General features: G+C 43.5%; 1 protein-coding gene across 1 annotated transcript in view; it reads left to right on the top strand.

Annotated features, from left to right (window-relative positions):
* The first annotated feature begins 5282 nt into the window (after positions 1–5282).
* Positions 5283–23250, top strand: part of ELOVL7 (ELOVL fatty acid elongase 7) — a 43208-nt gene continuing 25240 nt past the window's right edge. Inside the window, exon 1 of the mRNA XM_082242278.1 lies at positions 5283–5679. The gene's annotated coding sequence lies outside the window, so the exon portion shown is untranslated. The remainder of the gene's footprint in view (positions 5680–23250) is intronic.

Below are 23250 nucleotides of genomic sequence, written 5' to 3'. Positions count from 1 at the left end.
GCCTCCTTATTTACTTCTTATAAACTGTTTCCTTTATGAATAGTTATTAAGATTTTTCTAATTATAAGTTAAATATCCACAAAGTCTCCTGCAGACATCTATCGAAACAAGTCCAGGTATGTATTTTAGGGCACTGTTTTGTGAAGTATTCTCTGCATTTCCCCCATGCTTTTTGAAACTCTTGTCTAGTGTGATCTCTAATTGCCTCTGTTAATCTAGCCCAGGGGTCTGCAACCTGCGGCTCCGGAGCCACATGTGGCTCTTTTACACCTTTGCCGCGGCTCCGGGGCGGATACTAGCGAGGGGAGGAGGCGCATTGTGCGCCCCGACACTCCCCACTGTGGTGGGCGCTGTACTGGCTGTGACGTCGCATGGGGGCGGTGCGTGCATTAGTCATGCACCATCCCGACGTCACCTTCCCGCCCGCCCGCTACATTGTAAGGGGCATGTACGCTGGTCACTGTTTTGAAGGGGAGTGAAGAATACACACACACAAAAAGGTAACTTGTTAATTTAACGTTTATTTCTATGAGGAGGAGTGATTCTGAGGGGTCAAACAAAGAAATAATAAAAAAGTGAGAAAAAAGTTATTTTTATAATGACGAGTTTTGCGGCTCCCAGTTTTTTTTCCCTTCGGAAACGGGTCCAAGTGGCTCTTTTTGTCTTAAAGGTTGCAGACCCCTGATCTAGCCAGTTCAATATACTCTAACAGTTTATCTTGCCATTCCTTTTTTGTTGGCACAGTTTCTTTTCCCCCAGTTTTTAGCAATTAGCTAAATCTTGTTAATTGATAAGGGATCTCATCGGGATCTCAAAGAAGGAGATAGGTTGCAGAAGCTGCAGTAAGACAATGGTGCTCTCCAGGAAGAGAGGTGGGGCTTTTCCCCACTCCCCTCGCCTGGACTGATGACACATTACCTTTGGTGGAGAACAATAGCTGAAACCTGGGCTGGGTAGGAGAGTTGTTGCAGGTGTGAGCTGAAAGCTGGATGCTAGGAGCTGGAGCCAGACACAATGTCTTGCTCTCTTCTGAGCATAAGGTGCATGTGTGGCTATCTAATGAAGAAGCAAGATAATCTGGGGTGTGAATGCTGCGAGCTGCTCCACCCAATGCTCAGGTTGTTTATGAAACCATACACTGTATATCTTAAAGACACCACAGACTCCATTGACCTCCATACCCAGGAAATTTAACCCTGGAAAAAGTGCATGGGTCCTCTGGAATTTCTCACCACTCAGAGACTGGGCTGGTGTGTAACAAATATTATGTGCATACTTTTGTAGAAAACACACACAGACACTTTTACAAAAAGTACACTTAAGCTAGCTGCAGTTCGTTGGAAGGAAAAGCACAAGCACAGAACCATGATACAGATTGAGTCCCAGGGCTAATTTCCAACTGAAAGCATATCTCCTGGCCTGCTATATCCCCATAAAGGTGCTGTTTACAGTAAATGGCAGGACCATGCAGAGGGGAGCCAGGTACACTTGCCCCAGGCATCAGAGGGCTAAGATGGCTGGCTCCCCACCCCCCACCCCCCGGGACAGGCTGCTTTTTTTGTTTGAGTTTATAACTTTATTCTAACAAGACTCTTACCCTGGGCCTCAGACGCGCTTTGTAAACAGCACCTTAATGGGTAAATACTAGTAATTGGGGCAGGGAAATGTTTTAAGTAGGAAACTGCCCAGAGCTTCCTGTGCATTGTGATGGACAGAAAACTTGCTTTAAAATAATAAGCTGTTACTGTACCGGTGTTGAGTTAAAAGTGTAACTGTGTATGTTTTGATGTCCTTGTTAACTTTGTTAACTTATTTCTCTACAGGGAAGTTGCTAGTCTGCTGTTTGTAGAATCAAAAAATTGTAGTGCGGGGAGTGATCCCGAGGGTCTTCTAGTCAAATCCCCTGCAATTCAAAAATCTCAGCTAGATCATACATGACAGATGGCCATCCAACGTGCTGTTAGAGAGAGGAAGTGTTGCCAGTTTGGGGAGTTAGTCCCTATGGTGCCTGAGCCCCTTCTAATTCCTGGAGTCATGGATCCAGCAAGGGTTAAAATCTAATGGATTCTGTTGTTTAACTAGTGGGAAATTTCTCTGTGAGAGAATAGTGTTAGTTGCCACCAAAGGACCTAAGGGCATTAGTATAACAAAATAAGTGATGACGCCCTTACCTGGCTTGTACTTAGAAGGGCAATAACTACTCCAGTTGTGTGTGAGCTGAGCTAGAAGCAGGCAGCAGCTAAAGATACAGCCATGCTTAATTTCTGCTTGATTCAAAGGCTGTGACTATGAGAGAAGCAATATTTTTAGGGGTATTAAGGCTGTGAGCCCTTCCACCTTGGGCTCAGGTTGTATATATGTGAAAATAAATCTTATATCATAAAACACCACCATTTTCACTGTCCCTCATTCCAAAGAAACCAAACCCTGGGCAAGCACCTGGAACCCCTGGAATCTCCCACCACTCATAGATTGGGGTGGTGTGCAACACTGGTGTTAGAAGTGGGATTCGTGCTTCCTGGAGGAGGACCTGTGAGCGAGGTGTGCCTGAGCTGACCTGGAGGAAGAAAAGGCAACACTCCTGGAACAATTCAGATGGATGCTCCAGCAGCAAAGCCTGCAGCTCTTGGAACAACAGAGCCAGCAATCTAAGATGTTTGAACAGCAGTTGAATGCTATGTACCAATGAATGGAGCAGCAGTACAAGCAGTTGGATGGCAAGCAGAGTTTGAGTGGCAAGTAGAGAAGTCTAAGACCATCCTTGGAAAGAAAAAGGAGATCCCATGTGAGGAAGGGGGGGCCATGCCTTATCAGATACTACAAGGGGTTGAGGGTTCTCCAGAAGTCCAGCTTCAGAACACCCAGGCTGAAGGGATCCAGGAAATGGATGAGCAGCTGAGAGGCTTGGGCTCCAAAGAGAAGCAGTTGGTAGCTGAAGCAAAGGAGGAAGACAGCTCTTTAGAGAAGAGTGAGAAGGCTGGGACTGAGGTCCAGCTGCTAATTGATTCCACCACTCCTTGGGTATCAACAGCGGAAGATGAAAGGCCAGCGACGGAAGGAGAAAGTGTTGCAGAGAAGGGTGAGAAGGCTGAAAGTGAAGAGATGCTGCTGATAGACTTCCTCATTCCATGGGTGCCAGAGGTGTAGGAGAGGTGCACGAGGCAGACATTCATGGCCAAGAGCAGGTGTCATCAACCTTTTTCAGCCGCGGGCCAGTCCACCGTCCCTCAGACAATGTGGTGGGCCGGACTATATTTTGAAGGGAAAAAATGAACCAATTCCTATGCCCCACAAATAACCAAGAGATGCATTTTAAATAAAAGGACACATTCTACTCAGGTAAAAACATGCTGATTCCAGGACTGTCCATAGGCTGGATTGAGAAGGCGATTGGGCCGCATCCAGCCCCCGGGCCTTAGGTTTCCTACCCCTGGCCAAGAGCAACCAGGGCTTTTCCCCCCAGCCAGAACTCACCAGAACTCAGTTCCAGCACCTCTCAGGTGGGCACCATTGCTATGATAAGAGAACAAGGGAGGCGTTCATGTTGAGTTCCGGCACCTCTTTTTCCAGAAAAATAGCACTGAGAGCAACTGGTGCCTGTGGAGAGCTTTTATTTCATAAAATAAATCACTGCTTGGTTGTAAAATAAAATCTCAAAGTGGTTTACAAAAAGTAAAGTATTTTATACATGTTTAAACTAAAGGTCAATATTTACATACAATACCAGTCCATAAGATGGGGGCGGGGCAGAAACTGCTCCTTGTTGTCACAGAACAAATTCTTAGCTAATAAAAGTTCTACAAATCACACACCTGGTAGCCAAATTTGCTCTGGCAGCTATGTAGCTCCATTTCAGCTATGTTAATGCTTTCTAATTTTAAAACTATGCTGTAAAACATTTATGCTGTAAATTTTTAGAGGTTATGTGATGTAATTTCAGAGGAAAGCTTTGCTTTTCCTCTATGTTGTTCATTGTAAAGGCCTTTACACAATACTTTGATTGATTGATTGATTGTTGAATTTCTTTTGTTATCAATCAATCAAATGGAAACCAGATAACTGAGAATTATGTTTTGAATTCAACCCCTCAAAGTTGCCTATTATGTTCTGTGACTTTTTCTACCAATGGCCATGTCTTATTCCACCACCCCTTTAGAGTGAAATGGGAATGGAATCTCCAGTGATGGACCAACTCCAGACTTGCCATTGTGAGTAGGTGGATAATTTGGTTTTTGTTTTGTGTGACACTTTTTGCATCGTTTCTGGAAAGTGTGATAGCACTGCTAGACCTGGGTCACTCCGGAGGAAGAAGTTATTGCGCTATGGAAGGAATAGTTTGGAAAACATTTGCGCCAATGTCTTGTGCAACTGGGCATTGCCACCACATGTAATAATAATCCTCCCATCGTGTGCATCCTCTCCAGCAAATAGCTGGTAAGCTCTCATTAAAGTTTAGCCAAAGTAGAAGACACCTGCATGCCACACCAATCTCCAAATGATGAAGAGATTCCAGGCACTTGTAAAGCAACATGCTATTCCCGCCCCCCTCATGGGCTGCCAACAAAGCAAGAAAGCTATGGCCATTATCTTGCAAAGGAACTTGTCTGACAAGTTCAGCAATGCGTGGTCTGACAGACTTAGGACAGCACCACCTGAAGATGAAGCATTTCCATAACTTTTTTTTTTTTTGCATTGTACTTGCATGCAAACAGCAAAAATTACACCAAAACATTATGATTAAGTACTTTTTTTTTCACAGCAGGCAGCTCTTTTTGGTCCTGAACTCTGAACAATGACAACATTTCCCCCCATTATTTAAACCCCATCCATCTGACTTGCCCCAGACACTCTGGACAGATTCCTATCTATCTATCTATCTATCTATCTATCTATCTATCTATCTATCTATCTATCTACATATATGATAAAACATTTTTTATCAGATGTCTTCTAAAGCGTGTAGAGTTACTTATCTCCTTGTCTCACGGATCCGATAACTCCATACCCTCCAACGTTTCTCAAATGATAATAGGGAAGTCCTAAGAAAAAGCGGGCCATTCTGAAATCAAATCAGGATGGCTTTTGTAAATCTAGGACAGTTCCTGGAAAACAGGGGCGCTTGGGGTGGCGTCTGGGGCAACAGTGCCACTGAAGAGGCGAGAGACTGGGGAAGAGGTGTCTACTGGATATATTTCCCACTGGACCGCAGGGCTGCCCTGAAGCTTGAAAACAGTGTTTTGTTTAACCGTCCGCCACGAGAGACCTAAACAAGCGCGGCGCCCTTGTTGCCCTTTCCTCGGCTCCGCTTCCCGCCCAACCGGCCCGAGGAGCGGAGTCTGGGGCTCCTGGCAGCCGCTTCCCTCAGGTGGGCGCTCGCTCCGCCTCCCGCCCTCCACCTGTCCTGCCTGCTGCGGCCGGGAGGCGGAGGAGGAGGAGAGGAAGGGCCGGTCCCCCAGCGTCACGTGCGGGCGTGTGTACGGCGGCGAGGAGTCAGTGACTCACGGCTTCCTGCGGCCAATCCCACGGGCGGGTTCCGAGGCCGGCCCGGAGGGCGGGCGCAAGGCAGGGCCGCGCCACGCGGGGCGGCACACTGGCAGCCGCTTCCTTTTTCTAGCGCACTCGCTCGTCGGCTGCTGCTGCTGCTGCGGGCGCGAAAGGGAGCCCGGCTCGCTGAAGCGGGTAAGTGAGGCTCTCGTCGCTCCGCGCCTCCCTTCTCCCGCGCGCTTACCCCGGGGAGGAAAGGCCTGTTGAACTCGGGGAGGAGACGGCGCTGGAAACGGCGCGCTCTCCGCCCCGGACCCTCCACTTCCTCGCGAGCGACTTAGGATGGAGCCGAGGAAGGGACTCTCTGGTGGGGACTGAGGGGTGTTTAAGCGGGGGAAGAGGACAGTTAAGGAGGAGGGAGTGTGCGCTCCCTTAACGCACCAGCAGTAAGAAGTGAGGTGTGGAGATTTCACTCCGGGACACGGCGGGGAAGGGCTGCTGGGGCTGGTCGTCGTCGTCGTCGTCATAATAGAAATAGTCATAACAATAGAGGTCAGAGTAGGGCATCCTCCTCTCACCGTTGCAGTTCCACTGATAGCCTGCTTCTAAACCCCCTCCAAAAACAAAACACCCAACAGAAACCTTGCTTGAAGAGGAGCGTGGTTCGCTGTGGGGAGTTTCTGGTCCGGCTCATCCTGATCTAATGGTTCTTCCTTCTTTTGAACTAAAGCGATGGCTTGGCTGGTGGAGGACTTGATGTGTTGTGACAGATCGGGGTTGTTTGTGTGTGTGGGGGGGGCTCTTTTGGGGAGGGCGGGGGACGGCGCGATTCCCTCACCCATCCAGGCTATTTGCATGCGAAGCGCACGCTTCCCCCCCCCCCCCACGAAGAGCACCTCCCGCCCCACCTGGGCATAACCCGAGCGCTCTGGGTGGCGGGTGGGCTTTCCTTGGGATCCTTTGAACCGCGGGCACTTTTTCCAGTGGTCCTTGTTGCCGCCCTCGACGTCGCCGCCGAGGGACCGGCGCGGACACGTGGGAAGCGCTGCTCTGGTCGGATTAAGGAGGCAGCGGCTCGAGGCCCAAGGGAAGGGAAGCCAAGGTGTTTCCCGGCCTGACCTACAAAACGGAAGCGGCCTCGGAGCTCGCCCTGCCTGTCTTGTTCGCTCGCTTGTGGTTTTGCCCGGCCCGGGGGCGGCGAAAAATAGGGATACCGGCGCGGTTTGTTTGCCGGCGGAGCCCTCCTGGGCTCTCGAACCTCTGTTGAATTTGCAGATCGCGAGTGCTCTCCTCCACCTCTGCGCCGCCTTCCTTCCTGCAAGTGGATGCGCTTGGCCCTTCGGGAGGAGCCCCATTGCTTTTAGGAGGCTGTGTGCCTGGTGATCAAAGGCAGCCTCCATCCGTAGTTGGCACCTGAGAGACGACTGCAGTCTTCCCTTCCAGGCTGTTGCAATGGGCTGGCATGAGTCGCAACTTGTATGAACAAGTTAGCACCGAGGATGGGAAACAGGCGATGGGACATCATCTTTCTGCGTTGAGCAAGTGATGGCAATCTGCTGGGAATTGGGTGGTTCTCAGCTGGGTGTTTCCACACCCCTGAAGGGTGTAGGAAGGGGTTTATTCACGCTTGGATAATGCAACTGGAATGGGGTGGCTGGATTAAGCATAATTTGCCTTTTGCAAAACGCACTTCGCTCGAGACCTCTCTCCTGTGTGCCTGTCTTTGCAGCGGCTGCTGGAGAAGTCCACTTACTACCAAGGGTTAAGTTTCGGCTCCTTCCCAAGACTCCACCCACCGTGATTAAAAGAGCCTGAAAGCCCGTGAAGACTTGCAGTAACTCTTAACTATTTGATATTAACTGATATGGCCTGACACACCGAATTGGCAGAGAGGGAACACTCATTAATGAGAGGAGCTTGGGAAAAATTCCACGCTTGCATTTGTCAAACAGTATTTGCAGAAAAAAACATTTGGCCAGCTCTGAACCCAGCCCAGTCGCCAGAAGTATGAATTAATTACTTCTCTTGCAGCAATAGGAATAATAAAACAGTTTGCTAAGTCCTGTTTCTCCAGCTGCTGTTTGTCTATCCATCCTTTATTAACAACTCTCCTGCAGTAAAAGATGGAGCAAGCCATTTTCAAAATCCAACCAGAGTGTTTCCCAAGTTATTTTCTCCCCAGTGCTTTCTTCTAGTTTTACATTTAGATTATCTGATCTCCCTCTGCCTCCAAAAACTTTGCATTCCAGTGGTCTGTGGAGCTGTAAAAGCTGGGTTCACATTTCTGATCAGCCATGAAATTGACTGGCCTCAGGCTGGTCTCTCGCCCTGCAAAATAGGAAAAGCGACATAAGTGATAAGTCTCATGGAGGTGCTGTTGGGATGCACTTGATTATGCTGTAGGTCTAGGTGCCCAAGGTGCATTTTTACAAAGTGCACACCAGCAATTTTAGATTTGCCACAGGGAATTGCAGTTAATTCAGGCTCTATAATAATGCCAGTACCATACAAAGGTTCTTCATGTGCCCGCTGCATTCACAACTTAAAAATGCATATATGACAAAAATGCATGACAAGGCCCTAAGCGGCGTGTAGGATTCAAAGGTCCAAATGGATTATTCTGGCAATCATTCTGGCTAATTGCTACATTTAGGATTGGGGAGCTGTTTTCCTCCCAAAGGGCAACCTAATTTGGGAAAGATGCTAGGTAATTACTGTTGCCTGTAGCATGTGGCCTGACTTGTTCATGGTACTTGACGTGCTCTGTTAGGTACCTTTTGTATGGCCAGCATTGTATTGGCGTTGTGTGTGTCAATTTGGGAGGTGGCTGGTACGTCATTGAGGTGGATAGGTGGACCAGATGGATACAGTATCTCCTATAATGCTTCTATTAAACCCACTGATTGAGGAAGGGAGGAAGCAGGTTAAACCATGGGTTTCACAACCATATCTTATTGCCACAGGGCTGGAAAGGATACATTATTTGGCATGCTTATATTGGCAACTATTAGCTACTGTTTCCCCCATCTGTTTTATGCTTTCAGTGTGACAGGCATATGTTCAGAAGGTTTAGTTCAACTTTCCATGGATAGGCAAAGACTGACCTGTTGAACTTCTGCCTCTTACTGCTGTCAAATGCATGGCCTCTGCTATCTCCCCTCACCTCCCACAGGTCCTCTAACCATCTCAGCCCTGAACCCTTCACCTTGGAAGAGAGGGTTATCTTGTTTTCTCTCTCTTTATGCTTCTTACCATGCCTGTGGTATATAGGTTTTATTTAAAAAACCAGAAACAGACCACATGGTTTGCCAATGTCTTTAAGTGAAGGGCTGTGCAACATTGCATAGTATTTGTATAGGCATGACTTTGTGTATTAAGGGTGTATGTACATGGTTTGGAATATTTACCAATATTTATTTCAGATGATTTATGAAAGACCTTGGTATGTATACAGCTCTGGGATGGAATGCTTCCTGAAGGAGTTTTCCTTGTAACCTCCCTGTTGGATCACTGCAGTGGGGCTATCCCTTGAAGACTTAGAACAGGCATCCCCAACCTGCAGCCCTCCAGATATTTTGGCCTACAACTCCCATGATCCCTAGTTAACAGGACCAGTGGTCAGGGGTGATGGGAATTGTAGTCCAAAACATCTGGAGGGCCGAAGGTCGAGGATGCCTGGCTTAGAAGCTTCAATTAGTACAGGATATTGCTGCCAGGATTTAGACTGTGACCTGGTTCGCCCATATCATGCCAATTCTAAAGCAATAAAACACACAGGATTTAAATATGCATTTCAGGTAATGTACTATTTGTTTATTATTGAAGTATTTATAAATGACATTTTCATAAAAAATATTACAAAGTACAATGCTGTCATAAAAGCAAGAATGCCAGACATCAGGAAATGCTGGTTAGCAAAGAATCTCAGGTTTAAAAGGCCTGCCTGAATTACACCATTTTTGACCTTCAGAGATGCTTGCATACATCACCTTTATTTACAACATGGCATAAAGGTGGTATAGAAATGTAAAAGGATTAGTTCAATTCATTTATTAGCTAGCCCATTCAAGTAATTCATGTTGACACTGAGCCTAGGGAAATAACATTTTGCTGCCTGGTCTAGTCCTGCTTTTTGTGGGGGTGTAAATGGGGAGTCTGGATATGTGGTTTTAAGGAGAAGTGGAAGCTAGCAGGTGCATTCGAGTCGATTCTTGCATTGACAGCAATTGTTTGTGTGCAAGCAGTGTTTAGATTTAGTATTCTTTAGCTGGCTGCCCACTTGGGAATTAGTCTTACTGAAATAAGTAGAGCTTACGTCTGAGCAAATGTGCCTAGGTCCAGGCTGTTACCTCGTGTGAAAACTGAGATCTTGGAATGAATGCTTTTAACTACCTTATGAGGTGTGGCAGAGCATTGTCTTTGGTGCTATTTAATGAAGCCACTGAGAGTGGTCATTAGGAGTTTTGGGACAAGTTACCATCACTACGCTAATGACACTGAGTTCTATTCTTCCATAACAACTGAACCAGGAGAGGCCATGCGGGCTCTGTACCAGTGCCTGGATGCAGTGGTGAGCAATATTAAAAACTCAGATACATCAGCTAGGTGCCAAATGGCTCCTTAAATCAATGCTACAGTCACCAAAGCGGAATGTCTAGTTGCCATTTGGAAAAATGGTCACTTCCCTGTGCTGAATGGAGTCACACTCCCCACTAAAGGAGCAGCTTTGCAGGCTGGATCCAGCTTTGTCAATGGAAGCTTAGGTAGCCTCAGTGACTAGAAGCTGCAACTGGTACCCTAGCTCAGACTTTTGCTGGACTGCGAAAACTTGACTGCAGTTGTTCTTGCATTGGTTACTTTAGCATCAGATTACTGCAATGTGCTCTATGTAGGGCTTCCCTTGTACTTGATCTGGAAGCTGCAGTTCGTGCAGACTGCTGTCGCTGATAAATGTGAGAGCCATCAATTAGCATCTGTCAGCTTATAACAACTTTTCATGCGTTTCTCAATTTGCTACAGGGCCAAGTGCAAGGTGTTATTATCAGCATATAAAACCTTTAACAGTTTGGAAACAGTTTTCTTGTAATATCACCTTACCCCATATATGCCCACTCAGCTGCTTTGATCTCCAGAATTTACAGTGCTTCAGAGATGCCACAAAATACCTGCTCCAGACTTGGAGGAAATTGATCTTTTCATGTGGCAGCACTTAAACTTTGGAACTCCCTGACCATTGACATCAGGCAGACATGTTCTCTCTGTTTTTGGCACCTCCTTAAAACCATTTTTTGGCCAGCCTCCCCTGACATGTAGAATGTTGGTTTCTAACTTATTGAGGGTTTTTTAAAAAATAAATAAATAATGATAATATTTATTAAGTTTTCATTTTTCAACCAAACATTTATAACATATCTTTTCATCACCTATAATTTGACTCTTTCAAGCCTCTAACCCCTTCCATCCCCCCAAACCGTATTTCTATCTTCTTTACATAATTTCCTCGCATTTCCAATTCCCCCTATCTATCTACCTACTTTCATTCCTTAAAATTCCTTCTCATTCTATTTCTAAACTGCAAAAACCTTTAAATCAGTACTGTTAGTGTTGTCAGAGATATACAATGTTCTTTCAAATATAAAATAAATTTACTCCAGTCTTTTTCAAACAGTTGGTCTCGCTGGTCGTGGATTTTCCCGGACAGTTTTGCCAGTTCTGCATATTCAATCATCTTAGTTTCCCATTCTTCTACTGTTGGAATTTCTTGCTGCTTCCATTTCTGGGCTAAAAGAATACTTGCCGCCGTTGTGGCATAAAGAAATATATTATAATCCTTCTTAGAGATTTCATCACCTAATATGCCCTACAAAAAAGGTTCTGGTTTATTCTGAAAAGTATTCTTAAATATTTTCTTAAGCTCATTATATATCATATCCCAATAAATTTTTACCTTAGGACAAGTCCACCACATATGGTAGAAATTCCCTTCTTTTCCTTTACATTTCCAACATAGATTGTCACTTGTACTATACATTTTGGCTAATTTTGTTGGTGTCCAGTACCATCTATACATCATTTTCATTATATTTTCCTTTAAAGCAGTGCAAGCAGTAAATTTTATTCCTTTCTTCCATAGCCTTTCCCAGCCGTCTAGTTGTATATTATACTCAGAATCTTTTGCCCATTTTATCATAACACACTTGACTTGCTCATCTTTGGTATGCCATTCTAACAGTAGATTATACATCTTTGATTTTAAAATTTATTATGAAGCGTCTTGTTTCTGTTGGTTGAAAGAGTGGGTTTTATTAGAAAATACTGATTTATTGGATTTTGAAGGTTTCGACAACAGATTTGGTTGGCACGTCTGACAAAGTAAAGGCACACAGAAGCTTCCTAAATCATATCATAAGGAAATCATTGTATGAGGTTTGGAAGAGATAATAGAAATTTGCTGGAATAATAACTCCAACTTCATGATGTTTTTAAGGAAGATGTTAAAAATAACGGCTTTGCAAATATTAAATCTAAATTGGAGACTGAATTGCTAGAGTGTAGAGGTGAAACTTATTGAGGGTTTTAATTCTTTTTTAAATGTTTTAAGTAGTGCTTTTAAAACTTTTTTTAATGGATAATTGTATTGTTTTATTCTTTTCATCAACCACTTTGAGGTTTTATTATAACCAAGTAGCATAATTTTTTGTGTGAAATAGACTACCTGTTCATTAGCCCAGAGCACCATATAAACCAGTTCAGGGGCAGGCCAAATTTTGGCCTGAAGAATCTTTCTTTTTGTTTGTTTTTATTGTACCTCAGAGAGTCACCAGGTGCATAATGGTGGCTCAGGTAAGAGGGGCCAACAGGCTTTTATTATTAAGGAATGGGATGCCTCTGAGCATTTGATCATTGCAGAAATTTGTTTTTAGAAGCGGAACTGACCTCACAGTCCTACCACAAAAAAATGTCTGTCCTGGTATCTCACTCACACCAGCTTTCTGCAGTTTGGAAGGAGTAGAGTTTTTTGTTAGGGTGATCAGGTGTAAAAGAGGATGGTGCTCCTGCGCCTTTAATGGCTGTATGAAAGAGAAAATTTTAGCAGAAAAAAATCCACAAGTATTAAAAGGTGCAGGAGTCCTATCCTCATCTGCCTATGCTAACCCTACTTTTAGTTGCTGCTATGATGATTAAACAGTTGACAGTCAGAATTGTTGCTTCCCCACTGTCAATTTAGTCAAGTTAATAGGATGCTTTTAAGCAGAGGTTGGATGGCCATCAGTCATGGATGCTTCAGTTGGGATCCCTGCATGGCAGGGGGTTGGACTAGATGACCCTTGGGGCTCACTTCCTGCTATACAGTTCTTTGATTCTATGACTATATACTACATATAGAAAAAAAATCTGATTAAATAAATATTAAATACAGCAGGTAACTAGCAGATAAAATATAAAAAAGAAGGGGGGATCAAATTATAAAGCAGTATAATCCAGTGATCAACAATTGGAAAATGCCTAAACAAAATTTAGGTTTTCAGTAAGGGTTTAAAATATTCTACAGACAGATGGAGCCTCCTGGATGGGGAAGCATTCCAGAGCACAGGCACACTGCACTGAGAGGCGTGCATGTTTGTTATGAGAATGAAGGCAATCCACTACCTGACCTGGTCCTAAGTTCTACTCCAGGGGTCAGCAAACTTTTTCAGCAGGGGGGCCGGTCCACTGTCCCTCAGACCTTGTGGGGGGCCAGACTATATTTTGAAAGGGAAAAAATGAACGAATTACTATGCCCCACAAATAACCCAGAGATGCATTTTACTCATGTAAAAACACGCTGATTCCCAGACCGTCCTCAGGCCGGATTGAGAAGGTGATTGGCCTGGATCTGGCCTCTGGGCCTTAGTTTGCCTACCCATGTTCTACTCAGATCTCCCAGTACATCCCATTCTGCTTTCTGTTTATACTCCTAATCTAGCACCATGATAGCATTTTCAGTTGGAATGGCTTCCTTCCGACTTGCAGCATGTTCTGGATCCAGCTTTGGAAAAAAGGTACACTGGCTACCGGTTTGTACATGGTGTTTACATATGTCAACCAACACCTGTTAGATCATTCAAAAGTTCAGCCTCTGAAGCAGCACTGTATTGTGCAGTGTTTTAAAAGTGGCTCATTCTGTTGCTTAATTGAGTCACATCTGCAATACTTGCTGCTTGAGTGCATCGTATATTTACTAGATGCTATCCTCGTGGTGCCTGTCATTATGCATTTCTTAGATCAATTCATTGATCTCTCTGTAATGTTAGGACCAGAAGTGCATGGATTATGTCATCTGAAATGTGGTGTTTGTACTTGGCAAGGTTTTCAGGCACTTACTTGCATTATGTCATTCTGAGATCCAGTGGTGAAGCCGAGAGTGTCTAGTCCATGGCAACTTCAAGGTGCTTAGCTATGAACTATGAATTCCAGGCACATATTCAGAAGGCTTACTAAGAGAAATGGAAACTGTTTGGCCACTACACTGTTTCTAGTACTGTTTGCAGAACAGAACAAAAGTAGCTGCAGTATGAATGAATATTGTAAAAAGGTGTCTTTGCTCAGGCAAGTTCAAAGTTTAAAATATTGACCTTCAAAGCCAAACATATGGGTGGGGCCAGGGAAGATGCACACTTGTAAATGGCTAGGCCTTAGTGGACTGGGCCCAGTCCAAAGATGTGCCCAGAGAGGCTGTGTACATAACTTCCAGCAAACCGCTTAAAAGTTAAAGCAGAAGGTGCTTGCTTAGTGATATTTGCCCCTCTCTTTGAAATCTAAATTGATAATACAGAGGTGAGAATTTTGGCCATCTAGAGGGCATCAAATTAGCTGTCCTTGCATTAAAAAGTAATCTGTACCAAAGTGAAAAATGTCTGTCTACGATTCACATATTTAGAGAAGTCTGCTCTAGTATTGAAACTGTTCGTTTTATTTGACCACTGCAAATGAACATCATGGCTTTTTGCAGTTTGTTTTATTTCAGTCATATAATTACCATATTTTATTACTTCAAACCATGCAATTTGCGGCATCACATATGATGCCCTAAGTTAGTAGTTGCTGTGATGCCTGTTGTTTTCTTAATTTGTCCTTCCCTGGCCGGTACAGTGTAGAACCAACTACCACCGGGACACTACTGCTAATTTCCTTCTGCCAATTCCTTTGTGCTCTGAACTAAGCCTTTTCTCATTCCTTGTTCATATGCATGGCAGCAAGGGTCTTTCTGCATGTCATGATACAAATTTTCAGAGCACTCCTTTGAGATCTGTGGCTTGAAGCTTAGTCACCAATCCTGAAGAAATCCCATTCAGACTGTTCTTAACTCTGACATTAGGAAAGTTGATTCTGCTTATATAATTGTTTCACTTCAACTCAAAATGTGCAACCAAGTAGCATTTTATACATAGGCAGACGCATCCCTGGTTGTTGTTTTTTTGGTAACCTTTCAAAGTCACTTGAATTGCCCTTTCCTTCTATTTTTTGTTCTGCTTTAAAATAATGCCTTTCTCAGAGTGTCATATATTAAAATGGATTTGCTGTATGTGGGTCATTCCATACAGCCAGCTTTTTCTGCAAACTCTTCTTACTTTTTTTTTAAGCAAAGTCTGGAAGCCCCAGGGTTTAAATGACCCCCACCTCACATTTCTTTAATACAGCTTCTTGGAAAGCCCTTTTCCAAATCAGGCATAGGCAAACTCAACCCTCCAGATGTTTGGGACTACAACTCCCACCATCCCTAGCTAACAGGACCAGTGGTCAGGGATGATGGGAGTTGTAGTCCCAAAACATCTGGAGGGCCGAGTTTGCCTATGCCTGCTCCAAATTCAGAAATTCACCATGCCCATCCCAAAAAAGTATTTAAGAGGTAGAAGTATATGACTAGTTCGTGGGTTCCTTCTGCTCTTTTTCTTGTGAAAAGTACTGAAGCAGAATCCCAAAAGAGCTTGCAGATTAAAAACTTGCATGTGCTGAAGCTCGTGGGTTTGATGAGCACATCAGCATATCAGTGCAGGCTTCCTATCTACTGTATGTGAGTAGCAAACATTTAGCAGGACCTAATGCTTTAATCTCTTATACTTCTGTTGTTGGCATCCTTCTGTCTCAAGAGGCAATGGAGTGCACCTCCAGGGATGAAATCAAACTGCTGCATTAGCAGCACCCAAATGACCTCTCTGGGTTACAGGCCTGAGCTGTGTGCACAGAGGTCCTGGAATGGCCAGACAACAAAACCCCCCTCTTGGCCTCGCTGATCTGGTCCAAAGGAAAGCATAGCAATATGTTTAGCACCAGCTTGGCTGCAGGAGTTGCAGGAATGGGGCGTATGAGGCGTCATCCAACCATCTTAGGGACTCCACTCCCGATTTGTGTGGGCCTTAATCCGTAGCTTTCTCCTGAAGATGTCCCACAAGGCAGCAGATGACCCAGTATAAAGTAAATCATGTGCCTATAGCAGCTGGTTTGCACACAACTTTTATCTATGCAAAAAAGGGCCTATATTGGGGTATACAGGGAAGGTGTTTTCTTTCTATTCCTCTAGAAATGCTGTGTGTGTTGGTGTTTGGGTTTGGCCTCTGCTGCTGTATATCTGACATCCATGAACACCTCTGAAATCATGTCACAATTTCTTAGCTATTTAGTCACCTGGGAAAAATCATATTCCTAGAAGCCAAAAAATATATATTTTTTGCCAATTGCATCTGCAACTGAGAGCAAACATTAATTATAACTAACAATAGACTTTGTGTACTGACATAGATCCCATAGGCATTTTCTGACATTTGCAGGTCAGATTAGTCTTTTCAGGAGGTCACAAGCTTTAGATACTAAACTGGGTAGGAAACTTCTCTCTCCCTACTGTTGTTGACATTACTATATTTATTCATTTTACAACGCAAATGACATCTTGGAGAGAGTTGCTTCTCTCTACATTCTTTTGCTTGACGGTTGGTAAACAGAGGTTGGCAAATAGAAACTGTGAATTCCACCCATTGATGGTAGTGTCCATTATCGGTAAATGTTAGTGGGGAAGCAGATAAGGGGGTTCTATTGAGCAGTCACCCATTGCTGGAAGAATCTTTTGTTTGAGAAGATTTGTGAAGCTTCTCTGCATATACAGTCAACTTGACTCACATAGAAGAGGTCTCTCATCACTAGTGCTGTTTTTGACATATAAAACCATAAATGGCTCAGGACCGCAATGCCTTAAGGACCACCTCTCCCCATATGAACCGACCCGAACCCTGCAATCATCGTCTGAGGCCCTTCTCCATGTGTCTCATCCACATGGAGGTCCCGTGGCAACACTGGAACGGGCCTTTTCTGTGGTGGCTCCCACTTTGTGGAATGCTCTCTTCAGGGAGGCTCACCTGGTGCCCCCATTACATATCTTAGATGCCAGGCAAGAACATATTTCTTTAACCAGGCCTTTGGGTGATTAACATTTCTGTGTCCTTTTAAATGTGTTTGTGGGATGGGGGTTATTAGTTTATTTTTGTTCTTGTTTTTATTATGTATTTTGTGTTTTCATCTTGTATTTTCAGTTGTGATCCACTCTGTGGTCTTTGGATGAAAGGTGGTATACATATTTAATAAATGAAAATAAAAGCCTCTTTCTGGGCAGACTGACACTGGTTTACTCAAATGGCAGCTGTGCTATAAAGTGAGAAGAATTGTTTCCAAGGTTGAAGCCAGTTCAGAGGCTAAAGCTTGTATACCTTAAGCACATTTTTGCCCATGGTGAAAAGAGCCAGCGTGTCCTACTTTTTGTTTTTTATTAATAAATTTTGCTTTAATTAGCAAATGTAGGTATACAAGATGGGATAGAGAAAGGGTACGTTTTAGTCAGAAATTAAGACATTCCTGTGGCTGTCAATTTCTTTGCGTGTGTTTATGAGGGTTATTTAATCCCCACAGCCATCTATCTCAAATTGGCTAGTGAAACAGGTGTCAAACTGGCAGCCTTTCTAGCTTTTGTGCTAGTCTGGATAGGTAGGTAAGGGCATGAATCCATATGCCTGAGATGTATGTTTTGTGCTTTATTGAAAAGCCTTTTCTTTTTAAAAACACAACAACCACAAAACCATCTTTTCATTTTTATGCTGGGCATTGCTTCTGCTATGTTGGTCCTCAAGCCCGGGGAAAAAAAGAGGTTACTTTATTAACCCCTTAATAAGTAGTAGTATGTTCATGGTAGTGTGTAATGTGTAGGTCTCACTGTCATAAAAACCATACACCGAGGTCCAACACCTCCTTGAAGTATGAGCTGCTTTTCTAGGAGTCAAGATAAGAGCAAATAATTGTATTGTTCATGCTGTTTTAGGGATTGCTGCATGTTGCTAGGTGATGGGATTGGTTTTTAAAACACTTGTGTGCAAGTAGTTTAACTTTATAGCAGTTGTCCTCATGCATTCCCCCACTACCTAAACTTGCTGAGTAACTCTCTGTTAGAAACCTGGACTAAAGACCCGAGCTATAGTACACAGTGTAAAGAGAATAACTTAAAGCTCCTCTTTTATTTGCAAAGAAATTTATGTTCCTAGAACCTCAGTTTATGCAGTAGCTACTCCAACTGTATTGACACATAAGTATGGGTATTCTTTTAAGGAAGAACCCTGGGTGCATTATGCTGCTTTTGTCTAGGCATCTCTTTTGGGTGTATTCATGAGCACAGCTGTTTTGGTGTCCTAAATATGCCTCATTTTAGGCATGTAAGAAAGCTTTTGATAACTTTGCCAATGACACTTCATTGTGCGGCTTGATAAGATGCCATTTGAAACTCTGGCATTCAGTAGGAGAAAGTGCCGGCGGTAATGGTATGTGTGGTGGCATCTAGCAGTAGCTCTTAGTCACTGCAACCAATAAAGACAAAGGGGCATTTTGGCTTCAGAGTCTGACCACCTGTCATAAATAGTGCTGAAGGGGTTGCGGTCCATCATCTCCTTAGTGGTCTGGCTTTTACTTCATTCTACATTTTCTAGAAAAATGCCTCCCAACATTAAATCAGAAATGTAATCAAGAGGCTGGCAGGGGTGGCTAGGAGAGGTCATCTGTTGCCTGACTACCTACATCCACAGAAGGTGAAACAGGAACAGCACAGGAACAGCTTGTCCTTTTCTTTGTGGAGAGATGGTTGAGGTGGAAGCAGCAAAGCAGATGCCCATTAGTACCTTTGCAATTGTGTGACTTACTTTGTGAGCACCTCACATCTCTGGAGAGGGGTGGTGGTCTTTGTCAGAGAAGAGGGTAACAGTGTGTGTTACTAAGCAGCATGGAAGTCCTCACCACAGACACACATTCCCCATCTCTTCCTCTTAAAACTCTTCTGCAGTCCTATGACCAAGATGGGATGAGAAGAGAGATTTGTCTGACTTCTGCGGCCTCCAGAAAGGAAATGAATGGATTTTGGATTAAAGGGGAAATGAATTAGAAGGGGACCTGGCGACTCTGTTTTCAAAAGCATTTAAATAGGTGGGAGGCACTGGAATGGTAATTCAGAGTTCACTTCTTGCACCAGAATGTTGCCTCTGTAGAAGGGTGTATCTGGTCACGGTGTTCCATTCAAAGCTTTTTCTAGCCAGATAGAGTCCAAGGAATAAAGGAAGGTACTCTAGATGCCAACCTCTGATGAGTGTCCTTGGCAGCTAACGCTTTGAAGATTTCATCTTTGAACATGGTGCTTTCCTTTAGCTATCATGGCCGATATTGCAGCAGATTAGAGGCCTCTTGTGTGGCTGGAGCCAAAAGAAAGAGTCATGAAAATAATGGGAAGTGTGGGAGGGACATTTAGCATCTTGACTTTCTGGAAGCACTGGCTGCCTTTGGCATCAGTTGCAACATGAACCAGTATGTTCACAATAGACTCAAGTTGACTTTCATCTTTATGATACAGATAGTTGTAGTTTGCAGAAACTGTCCAGCATTTTTTGTGTTGTATTCCAGTTAGCCCACTTTATAAAAAGTCAAAGAGAACCCTTGTTTTGAGAGCTATTCAGAGGGGTAACTATCAAAAAGAAAAAAATTCTATGTACTAAATTCAATAGGGCTTGAATCCTAGGTAAGTGTGCATAGGAGTGCAGTCAAAGTTGGTTGTCTTAACTTCCAGTGCAGTGAGAACATCATTGTAATGGGGAGAGGGGAGTGATTCAGTGTATTCTCCTTTTTAAAGACCATTTTAGCTAGCAATGGCTGTGTTTGATCTTTGGGTGTTTTCATGTGTTTAAAACAGAGTATGAACTTGAAAAATCAACATTGGTAGAACACTCTGAGTACATCTTAAAATATCTTTCTAAGTAGATGGAGGTATATAATTAAGGCCGGCTTGGAAACTTCCAAATTGGTAACTTCCCATGGAAGCAATTAATTTTAAACTCCTTCCTAGTTGTGTGCATATATAAAACCTTTTATATATTGTCCATTTATGTAAATAAAAAGTAGGATGAAGAATGGCAAATGCATTTTGTGTGGGCTTTTTGAGAATATTTTTCTCCCTCCCTCCCTCTCCCCCTCTCCTGAACAATTACCATCCATTATATTAAATACATTGCACCTTCCCGCCTAAGTAATGTGATGGAGCTTTACTTTGATAACCCTCCCCAGATGTCATTAGCTGATTTTTGAGTGGTTTTCTATTCCCACTGTGTACTCTTGCTCTTTACTGCATGCTATTAAAGCAACTGAGCACCAACAGTTTCTGCTTCCCTTCCTTCACCCCCACTTCGCCAGAAATGCCCAATGCCTCATTAGTTTTCATCAGGAATTTGGATGGTTTGAGATCCCTCCAACAACTGAAAGTCTTCTGCTCCCCATGAAAACTCCACCCTTTCCCCCTTGCTGCCCTGTAGGCCCATCTGCCTCCCACAATATCCCATGTAATCCTGTATTAGCACTGATGTCCCAGGTGCTGCAGCCCTATTAGTATAATGTAAATCAAACTCAATGCATGGTTGACATGACTATTCTTGGTAGTGTATAGTTCCCTAGTGAATTTCCAGCATAGGGATGTTTTACTGCATCTTCACCTTTGTGTGCATGGGGGGAGGGAATGCTAATCTTTTTACAGAAATACTTCAATCCATTTTCACCAGCTGATTTACAGCTGAAAATTCCCTGAATAGTTTAGGCAGTCACACCTCATCCCATGTGTGGCTTTGGATTCCTTAGCATTCAAAGCAAATACCTCATTAAGCCTGGGCTCCCTCTTTGAGACAGTTTCGCTCCTATCCCTAGTCACTTTTTGCACCTCTCAAATTGGATTTTCCCTACTCCAGTTCTTAAAATGTGACCTTTATTAAAGAATCTATTGCGATCCTAACACTCAGCCTGTCTATGCATGTACAGTGGTACCTCGGGTTACAGACGCTTCAGGTTACAGACTCCACTAAGCCATAAATAGTACCTCGGGTTAAGAACTTTGCTTCAGGATGAGAACAGAAATTGTGCGGCGGTGGCACAGCGGCGGCCCCAGTAGCTAAGGTGGTACCTCAGGTTAAGAACAGTTTCAGGTTAAGAACAGACCTCCAGAACGAATTAAGTTCTTAACTCGAGGTACCACTGTACTTCTATTCAAAAGTCCATAGAAAGTTTCCTTCAGTTTACCTGAACTTTTCTTTTCCCCAGTTTCATATCTCTTTTGCTTATCCTTTCCTGAAGCCCTGCTAGATGGTCTGTTTACTTCCTGTCACCTTTCCATCAGCTGTCCTTTCTCTTAGCTTCTGTTCTACATCTCTTGGTTCCCCCTTTCTTTTATGTTTCCTATGTGTCATTCTTCACCTGCCTCCCCTTTTTCCCATTGGCTTATAGCCCCACCAATATTCCACAACTAGACATATTCATCCCAAGTAGTTTGGATGTTCTGAACATTTCGGGCTATCCCAGATGACTGCCGAGTGGAAGAGTCTTTCTGCCATTATGCAATAAATGCTACCTTAGATTCCTATTTTGAATCTGTCTCAATCAGCATTTAATATTAACCAGGTGCATTTTACACCTGGCTATTGGCCACTTGTGTACAAATTACGGTAAGCTGCCCAGGCACCAGGGTTGCTCCTGATGTTTCTACCATATGACGATGCATTGGCTGGGATTATTGGATCTAACCTGTTTTCACACACTAACAGCACACCCTGTAGAATTCTATTCGTGACATTTTATCTGCACAATCAGAATGAATTTCAGGAATCAAAAAGTCTTATTGAAAAATACGGCTTCCGAGCCCCAAAATGGTAACTATACATTATGTTTTAGTGATTGTAACCCTGGTTTAAGGAGTTATTCAGTAGTAACATTATTGTTCTTTTCTTCTCGCTACCTCTTTTGCCAGATGCCTAGTATTACATGAAGACATAGTCTTGAGTTCATCATTGGTATAGTACCTTTATAGTACCTTCTGGTATTTAAGTATGTTGTGATGTAGCATTTAAATGGCATGTATTTAAAGGGGGTGGCTGCCACGTAGACAAGATGCAGGAACCAGTTCCTAGGGCTTTACTACCACCAACTCGAATGCAGAGATTATTTTGACTGTCAGGGTGTGTGTCCATGTGATACTAGTTTGAGGTATGGCCATCTTTGTTAGCATGAATTTCAGAACAAGTACAGTGGTGCCTCGCAAGACGAAAAGAATCCGTTCTGTGATTCTCTTCATCTAGCGGTTTTTTCCGTCTTGCGAAGCAAGCCCATTGACGGATTAGCGGATTAGCGCTATTAGCGGCTTTTAGCGGCTTTTAGCGGCTTATCTGCTGATCGGATCAGCTGATAAGCGGATTAGCGGATTAGAAAAAAGGGGGGAGGGAAAAAAAACCAGCAGGAACTCGCAAGACATTGTCGTCTTGCGAAGCAAGCCCATAGGAGATTCGTTTTGCGAAGCACCTCCAAAACGGAAAACTCTTTTGTCTAGCGAGTTTTCCGTCTTGCAAGGCATTCGTCTTGCGGGGCACCACTGTACTAATTTGTTTCCAGTGTGTCTGGTTTATAGTACCGTACATATGTTTAGGATACCAAAACTATTTTTTAAAGGAACTTTGTGGAAAGACCAGACATACATTCCATAAAATTGAAAAATACTGCAGCACTCGGAAAGGGGGCACCAATTAAATGGGTTTTCAACAGTATTTGAAAAGGGTGTTTAAAACAATGAGAGGCTGATTCTGTTTCTTTTGCTGACACAGTTTCAAAGTTTGCTTGCTTTTCCCCCTGGGAAAGTGTTCAATTCCTTACATGCTTGAATGTTGCTAGGCAATTGCCTCTTTCATTTTGCTTTGGCTACCATTTGCTTTTCAGAAATTGGCATTGCTCATTTTTGCCATTAACTGTGTGACTAAAGCCAAGGGGGAGATGGTGGATGCAAATGGAGAAACTGCCTGTTCTTCTGGCACTGAAATGAAAATAGGAAAAGTAGATTTTGTTTTCGGGAGTTAGCTGCAGTGTGCCTATATTTCTCCCACCCATGGGCAAGAAAGGTAGCTGAGCTTGCTTTTAAAAACACATAGAAAATAGAAAGCGTTAAACGCCTACTAACTCTTTTAAGTATTCCCTGCATGGTAAGATATTCCTGCCTGGTTTACGGGTCTGATATTCCTGTTCCTCTCACCAGCAACTTTTGTTCACTGGAGTGACACTTCTTTACAAATCAGTTGTACAGCCAATTTATTGCTGTTTAGCTGCCAAGGAAAGGCAACTTCTGTTCGAAAGTTGCACTGAGGCTAAACTTCAAACTCAACATTTTAGAATTTTGTTAGCTAGAAA

Source organism: Podarcis vaucheri (genome assembly GCF_965113315.1).
Source record: "Podarcis vaucheri genome assembly, chromosome: 11".
Lineage (NCBI taxonomy): Eukaryota > Metazoa > Chordata > Lepidosauria > Squamata > Lacertidae > Podarcis > Podarcis vaucheri.
Note: the sequence above shows the minus strand (reverse complement) of the source record. Positions and strands in the feature narration are given on the sequence as shown.